This window comes from Lissotriton vulgaris, unplaced genomic scaffold (genome assembly GCF_964263255.1).
Source record: "Lissotriton vulgaris unplaced genomic scaffold, aLisVul1.2 SCAFFOLD_484, whole genome shotgun sequence".
In the NCBI taxonomy this organism is placed as follows: domain Eukaryota; kingdom Metazoa; phylum Chordata; class Amphibia; order Caudata; family Salamandridae; genus Lissotriton; species Lissotriton vulgaris.
In genome coordinates this window covers 831,921-839,565 of record NW_028243020.1, presented here as the reverse complement: position 1 = coordinate 839,565, position 7,645 = coordinate 831,921, and the positions used below count along the sequence as shown (strand labels likewise).

The following is a 7,645-nucleotide window of genomic DNA, read 5'->3' as shown; positions in this document are numbered from 1 at the left end:
AACACAAGCAACACAAAATGACAAACACCAACCAAAGCAGCATCGCAACAGACATTAAGATAGTGTACTTAAATGTCAAGGGTCTCAACAGCCCGGTCAAAAGAAGGAAGGTACTCAAGCACCTTAGGAAACTCAAAGGAGACATCTATGTGCTCCAAGACACTAGATTAGAAGCAGCTGACATCGGGGGGCTAGGTGCAAACTGGATAAGTGAGGTGGTGGGTTCTCCGGCACAGAACAAGAAGAATGGGGTAGTAACAATTATCACCAAAAAATGCCAGCTAGCAGTGATAGGCACACAAGCCGACACACAAGGAAGGACACTGGTGACCACTCTTAGAAGGGCGGGAGAAACATTTCATGTAGCGAACATATATGGACCCAACACCGAAGACAAAGCATTCTGGGAGGGGGTGGCATCACAACTACACACACTACCACTAGAAGACTTGCTGAGAGTCGCCGGGGACATGAACCAAGTTCTAGACCCAGCCATCTACAAACACCCAAGCAGGCCAAGCCAAACAGCGAACAACCCCAACATCCTGAAGAATCTATGCGCCAAACTCAGACTGAGAGACCCATGGTGCCTAAGCAATCCAGATGCCAGAGAATACACATTCTACTCCAACCCACACAAGTCATACAGCAGAATAGATTATATCCTCATGCCCCGGTTACTTACCGGTAATCTTCATTACTCCGAGTATAGTCTTCCTCGCCACATGATTTACATAGTGAGCTTTAGCTCCACAACAGAACCCTCCAAAGCAAAAAGAAACCACCTCCCACCCCCTCCCAACATGGCCGACCAGTCCCACCTGACCTCTATAAGAGGCGGACCGGCCCAACCAACAGCCTGACCTACCAAGCAAACAATGAAGCCGATAGCCAGACAGGGAGGGGGGGAGGGAACTCATGTGGCGAGGAAGACTATACTCGGAGTAATGAAGATTACCGGTAAGTAACCGGGGCATTACCTCCTCGTTAGTCTTCCTCGCCACATGATTTACATAGTGAGCAAATACCCAAGCCAACAAGGCTTCATTGACCACCAGAAAAACAACACCACACGGTGATGCAGAGAAACCAACCCAAGGTTGAAGTAGAATAAACGACAAGAAAACAGGGATCACAGGAAACCTGAAATCAAGATATAAAGACAAAGTAGGCCAGCCAGGAGCCGCAGCACCTGCACTCCGAACGGCCCCAGCGAAGTCCCCCGGGCCCGAAGAGTCCCACGAACAAGGCGGGGGACGACACCGCCGACGCCCGACAAATCTCCACAGAGGAGACACCCTGAAGGGGGCCCAGGACACCGAGCCACACCCCGTGGACCGACCCTGGACCCCCGCCCGATCCACCGAACCCAGCGAAGCGTAGGAAAGGATGACAGCCTGTGGAAGCCAGCGAACCAAGGTGGAAAGAGGGCTAGTGGCCCGAACGAACCGGGCCAAAGACACACCACAGGCCATCCCACCGGGAAAGGAAAGACGTGCGGCCAAGAGAAGCCAAAACAGCACGCCGAACAACCAGCACGGACAAGGGAGGAACCTCGTCGGCAGGGAAAAGCGGTAAAGATACCACCCGAGTCCGGGACCCCAGGGAAGGAACCCCGGGAAGGACACGGGGGACATGCCGGAGGAACAACGGTCCGGCAACACCCGCAAGAAGGGAGGGGAGCGGAGGCACGACCCCCGCATGCCCCTCCGCCCAGCAGACACCACTGCCACCAGGCAAAAAACCACCTAAAAGGTGAGGGACCGCAAAGCCACCGAGGCCAGGGGCACAAAGGGCGGACCCCGAAGAGCTCATAGAACGAGCGAGAGAACCCTTATGGAACGCTTCACGAATTTGCGCGTCACCCTTGCGCAGGGGCCCAGTAAATCTCCACTGTATTGTACCAATAATAGTATAAGCGCTGCCGAAGCGAGCACCCAGGGGGGAGGCCGGCAGAGCGTCCGTGGGCGATGGCGAAACAACCCCGGAGCTAAACACCGGACTGTGGACGGCCCGCAAGGCCGCCCGCCGGGCCCACAGGGAACCGCAGACCGGAAAACCAAGACCCGCCAGGGGACCACGGAGGCTGGGACAGCACCAAGCCGACCGCGCCAACGCGAGAAGGGCGCCCAGTGCCGGGCACAGGATCAGGCCTGCAGAAGGAGGCGGGCCAGCCGACAGGAGCCGGCTCAACACCGACGCCGAGAGCGGGGGACCCAACCACGGTACGGGAAGATCCGGGCTCGGCCAGGAGGCTCGAACCGCCAGCTCGCCCAAGGAGAGGGTACCCGGGGCGGTGGACCCCGCCGGGATCCAAATACCGGAACGCACCACGACAAGCGTGTCAACCACACGCGGGTGCCAGGCAAAAACTTCCACCTAGGGATACCTCCCCAGCCTAGGCAGGAATCGAACCCAGGCCTGTGAGGGCCGTCTGCACCAAAGGCACAAGACTCACCTATGAGCCAAAGCTCCTTAGTTATTCACCCCTGCAATGATCCAAAATGAGTCCACGTGCCGCCGAGGCGAGCACCCCGGAGCACCCCGGCCCTGCCCAAGCGAATCCAGCCGAGGACCCGCGATAACAGAGGGCACGGGGGAAACGCGCACATCAGACCGAATGGCCTCGCAAAAGACCGGGCATCACAAGGACCCGGGCGGAGAAACCAGAATCCGGGCAGGAGGGCCGAGACCCCCTCCGTGAACAGAGTCACCGGAGGCAGACCGAGACGAGGCCCCAGGCGCTGTAACACCACCGGGGTCCGGGTGGGACCAGGCAACGAAGGAAGATCCGACTCAGTCGATCCGCCTCCACCTAGTCGGACCCCGTGGAAAAGACAGCCCGAAGGGCCAGGACCGGCTACTCCGCCCAAGAAAACCATCCCCGAGCAAGGAAACCAAAGGGAGCGAACCCAGCACCCCCACCGCCACCAGGTCGACCGTCCCGACCAAGACCTGGGGGCATCGAAGCACAGGTGCAAACGACGGCAGGTCACCCCTTAGCCAGGAGGACCGCCAGCAACTTCCGTGTTGCGCGACTGCCGGAGAACCCATTGACCCCCAAACGACCCGGCGCCAAAGGGCGCCCCCCCCTGAACGAACCAGAGGGGAGGACGGGGCCCAGGCACACGACCCCCGAAGGAGGACAAGCCCGAGGCGGGCACCGAAGGGACCACCTCCCATAGAGCAGGGAGCCGACGGAGGGGAGACACCGCAGAACAAGACGAGGCCAAATCTAACACACGTCCAGACGGGGAACACCCAGACCCCCGCCCGGCGAAGAAGAACCACCAGGCGGGCCAGGTGCACAGTACCCCTAGCCTGCAGCCCCTGGGAACCCCAGGCAGTCTCCCCTCCCGGAACTAACCAGGCCCAACCCTGCAGAAATACTGAAATCAGACGAGATCAGGCGCAGGCAGGGTGGAATTGCCCTAGTCCCCACGGGCCAGAAGGCAAACCCAACGGAAGTATCCGCAACCGAGGGTGGGATCCACTCGCAGGCCGTAGCCTACAGCACCTGGTAATCCCAGGCGGTCTCCCATCCAGGTACTAACCAGGCCCGACCCTGCTTAACTTCTGAGATCGGACGAGATCAGGTGCATTTAGGGTGGTATGGCCATAGGCTCCCGGAAAGCCCTTCAGGGTCGACCCTGGAAGGAGCAGGTACCCCAACCTGTCGATAAGGAGGGACTCCGCGGAGAATCCGCAAGACCAGCAAGGCCAGCAAGCCCGAAGAGCCCAAGAACCGTGCCAGCCACGGCCCAAGACGGGACGAAATGGAGGCGACAGCCCCCCCCCTCCCCCCCAGGGAACCCCCTGGAGCGGGACGGCCGAAGCCAGGATCTCGGGATGACAAACACGGGAGCGGCCGGGAAACGCCGAAACAGGGGTCCGGAAGGCAACAAGAACGCACCTTGTGGAGACCGACATCCTGTAACCGGGAGGAATGGCCGAAGGGCCCCACCCCTGCCAGGGCGGGACGCCCCTCAAAGAGGACAGGCCGACAAGGACGCTGGAATGGACCCTGCATTTGCGCGACCTCCCAGTGCCAAACAACTCCCCAACGGGAATTTAGACCAGAATAGCGCACCACACCCCCGCAAGGGACTCAAGGCGTATGTACGAATGCCTCCGCGGAACCCATCCCGGCATTCCCCCCGAGGCGACCACTCCTGGACACCCCTAAGGAGGAGGCCAAGCATCCTATGGAGAGAAAGCAGGCCAACTAACATTATCAGGTCCTTTTGAGTCCAAGACCTGCCGCGGCGGGGAATCGAACCCTGGTCCCGGGCTAGACCTCTGCATCAGAGACTGCTGGTCTAACCATTGGGCCACAATTCCCCACCTGGGCCATACACCCCCCCCCCGGGGCCACCGAGAGGGCGACGAGGCGAGGAGGGGGCAGGGCAACCCGCCGCGCAAGGACCCCCCGATGGGACAGCGCGGTAACACCAGGAGACCCCGCAGACGGCGACAGAAGAGGAGGCTGAACCCCCGCCACCTGAGGAGAGGCATCGCAGCACAGAAGAGCACCCCGCACACTAGTCCGGCGCTCTAGAAACTCGCCCACCCGACGGGTCAGGGCGAGTCCACACTGCATAGATCCAATACCCGCCGAGGCGGGGAAGTGCCCCCAGGACTCGGGTTAGATCGCCGCCTTTAACAAACCTCAGACCTACAGACAGTATGTTTGCTGTCAGTGTCTGCACGTGGCGAGGACAAGAATGCATTTCCCCTCACATGTCTTCATTAAGTAGGTCAAAATAAATATACATGACCTCAGACCTCACGCGAAGTGTGTAATATGGACAAGCCCCATTGAAAATTTCCCACCTTGGGATACTTCTACAGCACTGGCAGGATTCGAACCCAGGCCTGTGAGGGCTGTCCCCACCAAAGGCACAAGCCTTACCTTCGAGCCACGGCTCCTTGGTCCCTTCAAGCCGGATCCATACCGAGGATCGAACACAGGACCCACAGACCCCGAGCCTGACGCGTTGTCCGCTGCCCTAAGAAGGCAGTACAATTCGCTGCGCCCGCAGGGGAACCCCGGCGTGCACGGCTGACCAAGGCAATCACCGGCACCTTCGGAAACCCCAACCCCGCCCACAAGAGACGGGAGCCCGCCGGAGCCAACCCCAGCGCGGCAAGCAGCCGCGGGCCGTTGGGGGGGAGAGAAAAAAAAAACTCGCGGACGCCAGCGCCGCGTTTACCGAGACCCAGGCCGGTCTGATGGGAGCACCCGGACCCGGCCAGCTGAGCCCCCGAGGACCCGTGGACAATCGAGGGAGGACCGCGCCTGCCCCCGCCGAGTAAGTGCCGACCACAAACACACGGCCAGGCACCGCGCCAATAATGTCCACGCAGAGGTCACCACAGATCTGCTGTGCCATATTACACCGTATGAGACAGACACAACACATAAACATGCAGTGAAAAAGACGTTACCTGCAAACCAGATCAACGTCGTGCAGAAGCGCTTGCAGCCCTGAAAACAAGTAAAACGCTGTTCCAGGCATTGGCACAATGTGAAGCACGAGCACCCGTTCACAAACTGAGGTGCATGAAATCATGGCAGGCAGAATTACAACCTGAAAGCTGTTACACTGCATGTGAAATGTGAGCCCCACGCAGTGCTAACACACACAGCCCTGGCATTCCCAGGAAAACACGACACCCATCGGGCAGCCCAGCCACCCGACGGGCGTAAAATGCATCATCACAGAGTCATGCAAGCACACATAGGTGCATAAATGCCAAACGGAGCGCTGGACCCCAAAAGCCCACACAGTGGCCCGGGCCCTTCGGTAACGACCTGGGGATACACGGGGATGCCCAAACACCCCATATCCCCTGCCGCCCCCCTCCCCCCCCTGTAAACCACTGGCACGCTATAGCAGCACCTAACCGGCCCCACAGGACCGGGGGAAGGAAGAGGGGGGGGGGATTTCTAGGCATAAGGCACCAGAGACCGCTAGAGCAGGTCCACCACCTTAAAACCCCAGGGCCAGCTCACGCCGGCCCATCTTACCTGAACAGCGCCTCTGGAGAGAATCGCGCAGAACAAAAAAAACAGGCTGTTGGTTGGGCCGGTCCGCCTCTTATAGAGGTCAGGTGGGACTGGTCGGCCATGTTGGGAGGGGGTGGGAGGTGGTTTCTTTTTGCTTTGGAGGGTTCTGTTGTGGAGCTAAAGCTCACTATGTAAATCATGTGGCGAGGAAGACTAACGAGGAGGTAATGTCAGATACACACACCCACCTCATAGACTACACGGAGATAGGACCCAGATCAGTATCAGACCACTCACATGTAAGCCTAACCTTGGCGGGCAGGCACAACGAAAAGCCAACCCGCAGATGGCGATTCGACGACAGCTTACTCCACCACGCCTCAGCAAAAGCCGAAATGGAGAAGGCGATAAACGAATACCTGCTAATTAATGATGCACCAGAGACAAACAGGGAGGTACTATGGGACGCACTAAAAGCCACAGTACGGGGAGTAGCTATGACAATCAAGGGCAGATTAAACAAAGGAAGGAACAAAAAAATTGAAGAGCTAGAAAATGAAATAAAAAAACTGGAGAATAGCCACATAGCCAGCTTGGAAGACAAGAACACACTTACGAACCTGACCAAACATAAGTACGAACTCAATAGAATATTAAGTGATCGAGCAGGGACCTGGATTAACAAATATAAATCAATTAACCTCTGCACTGCAAACAAAGCAGGCAAGAACTTAGCATCCTACCTAAGAGGGAAACAGCGACAACACACGATAGGAGCCATCAAAGACAGACAGGGCAAGTCCATGACCGCAAGCAAAGACATACTAGAGGTCTTTAGAGACTTCTATGAGGGACTGTACACCAGAGATGAAACACTAAAGGAGGATGGGGGCAAAGAGCTGCTAGCAAGTATAACCACCCCCACAATATCAGCCTGCGAAAGAGACATCCTTGAGCTAGTTATAACGGAGGACGAGATAGCCAAGACCACGGCAAGCCTCAAGGATAATAAAGCACCAGGGCCAGATGGCTTCACAGCTAGCTTCTACAAAAACTACATGCACATCCTCAAACGCACATTGAAACAGGTATTTGCAAAATGCGTACAGACAGGTCAAATGACACCCTCGATGGCTGAGGCAAACATAATCGTCATACCAAAAGAGGGGAAGGACACAACTGAGGCAAAGAACTTCAGACCGATCTCCCTCATCAATGTAGATTGCAAGATATACGCTAAAGTACTTGCCAACAGACTCAATGCATACCTACCAAAACTCATACACAACTCTCAAGTGGGCTACCTCAAAAATCGCATGTCCCACGACAACACGAGACTACTATGCCACATAATCAACCACGCCTCCAGGAGCAACAATGCCGCAATCATGATAGCCCTAGACGCGGAGAAAGCTTTCAACAGGGTCTCATGGCCCTTCCTAGAGCAATGTATGGCGAAATTTGGTTTAGGACCAAACTATAGGAAGATGGTGATGGCCCTATACAGCAACCCCAAAGCCAGGGTGGTGGTCAATGGAGGCGCATCTAACATACTCAACCTAGGCAGAGGTACGAGACAAGGCTGCCCACTATCACCAGCCCTATTCCTGTTAGCCATTGAACCACTCCTCACAA

The 7,645-nt window shown here is 57.2% G+C and overlaps 2 non-coding genes across 2 annotated transcripts; both read right to left on the bottom strand.

Moving 5' to 3' along the window:
* Window positions 1-1,830: 1,830 nt before the first annotated feature.
* On the bottom strand, window positions 1,831-1,937 carry LOC147668750 (U6 spliceosomal RNA). Its single transcript, XR_015303833.1, has one exon. It is a non-coding gene; the product is annotated as a U6 spliceosomal RNA (small nuclear RNA).
* A 1,568-nt stretch (window positions 1,938-3,505) lies between these two features.
* On the bottom strand, window positions 3,506-3,624 carry LOC147668749 (5S ribosomal RNA). Its single transcript, XR_015303834.1, has one exon. It is a non-coding gene; the product is annotated as a 5S ribosomal RNA (ribosomal RNA).
* Window positions 3,625-7,645: the final 4,021 nt, after the last annotated feature.